The sequence below is a fragment of the Gavialis gangeticus genome, unplaced genomic scaffold (genome assembly GCF_001723915.1).
Source record: "Gavialis gangeticus isolate Ggan-Ray unplaced genomic scaffold, GavGan_comp1, whole genome shotgun sequence".
Lineage (NCBI taxonomy): Eukaryota > Metazoa > Chordata > Crocodylia > Gavialidae > Gavialis > Gavialis gangeticus.
Window position 1 is genome coordinate 55,862,495 of NW_017729025.1, and position 2,002 is coordinate 55,864,496.

A 2,002-nucleotide genomic window follows, 5' to 3' on the forward strand; every position below is an offset into this window, starting at 1 on the left:
CTGCCCAGGCGGGGGGTCGGACTTGAAGATCTACAAGGTCCCTTCCGACCCTACTTATGATTCTGTGATTCTATAATGGCTGTGTAAACTCCCACCCCTGCCACTTGCCCCATTGCTACCATGTCTGGGCCCAGCCCACAGCCCTGCAGTCTAGATCTGGCCTGGGAGGGTGGGGGATTGATATCCTTGAGTAGTGGGTCCTAAACTTTTTTGGACTGATGGATCACTATCAACCCTCTGTTTCTCATGAGCCACTACGTATGTAGGTATGTAGCTTAACTACCTTTTACCTGGAAGTATGTGTGTATGGGGGGGTGAGAGGGCAGCTTTGTGATTTGTGTTCCCTTTACCCATGCGTATGGGGACCTTAATTTGGGAATCGCTGATGGTAACATGTAGTCCTTGCCCAAGGACAAAAGCCCATTCCAGCAGTTTGAGCACCAGAGCCAGGCGCCTGAATTCAATTTGAGCTGCTCCTTTTTAAAGACAGTGGATAGCAGGTTAGTTAATTCTGTTGGAACCCAATGGCTACTTTCTTTCTGTAATGGAGTATAGAACTAGCTGGCAGATGTTCCTGTCCAGTTTCTTAAACCCAAATTGTAGCTGAGTGACTTTCAAAAAGTATCTTCTGCTTTTGTCACACACTCCTACCTTCGTTTAGTAACTAGGAACAAATTTAAAGTATATCAAAGGAAATTATTTTTACGTAATGCAATGTTAGCCTGTGGAACTCGCTACCCCAGGAAACTGGTAGCAAACAGCTTAGTATGCTAAAAAAAATAAATCAAGAACATCAGCAGTAATCAAGCTAAAACTATTCTCAGGCTGCAGAGTCAAGGTTAGGCACCATTTTGAGGAACAAGAAAAGACTATGATCCATGGGACAGGAAAGCACAGTAAACCAGGTACAATCTCTGACACAGGCATTTTATTTCACTGTTACAAATGGGATAGAGGACTTGGTGGACCAGTGAAATGTAGCATGTACTCTTATTGTCATGCTGCTGGAAACTTCAGAGCTAATATGGCACCTCCAAGGCTGCCTTGTTTTCCTGAAGGCAGATGTGTTGGTCAGATGTTGCATACCTGCTTCCTGACATACCTGACTTTTGCTCAGTTAGAATTAACACCGTACTGGGGGGCTGCCACAGGTCCTCAGTTGCTGGTACAGTGCCAGCAACAGCAGGCAAGACCACAGAAGGGAAGGCAGGGAGAATCTTGTGAAGAAAACCTGGGGCCAGGAGTGGTTTGCACAGTGCAGGCTGAGGAACTGGAGGAGTCTAGTATAGGGAATTGGACGCTAGATGGCACCTCATCACCACAGCTTAATTGCCTGCAGCAGAGGTCAGGTAACTTTCTGAAGTTGCTGGCTGGTGTATAGACTCCATCTGTCTTTAGTTCTTCCTGACTGCATGTACTTCTTCTAACACAAGAGGCCTGCCCTGTCTGTTCCAGCATGTTTACAGTAAGTAGCTTCAGGGTCCCTAGGCTTTGGGAGAAGATAATGCCCTGGAAGTGTCTTTCAATGAGCTGGCCCCGTTCTGTCCCTCTTTTTCCTGGGCTGAGAGCAGTTGTGATTTAAGTGAGAAGTGACAGAGTTCCAGTGGAGCTACATACCAGGCATATTAGTGAGGTGTAAATCACTTAGTGCTGCTATGCTGTCCCTGGGCCCAGGACTTTGACCTTCACTGGTCTGCTGTCAATCAGAGGAGGGGGGAGGATGTTTCTCACAATCTATGGGGAAAAATGGGACCAGATCTACTGGACCCAGAAGACTGGGAGAATCTGGGGCAACAACATGTAGGCTGGAAAAAATTGGGTTGTTCATCTTTGTCAGTTGCATTTAGATTTAATTTCCCCATGCTGAGTCTGACATTCTCAGTTGGAGCACTGCATTCAAGTCTGGTCGTTTAATAGGAATTATAGCAAAAAGAGAGAAGGATGTTTCTGAAATAGGCCAGGAAAATGCATGGAAATCTGGATAGATATTGATCTGAGGAGA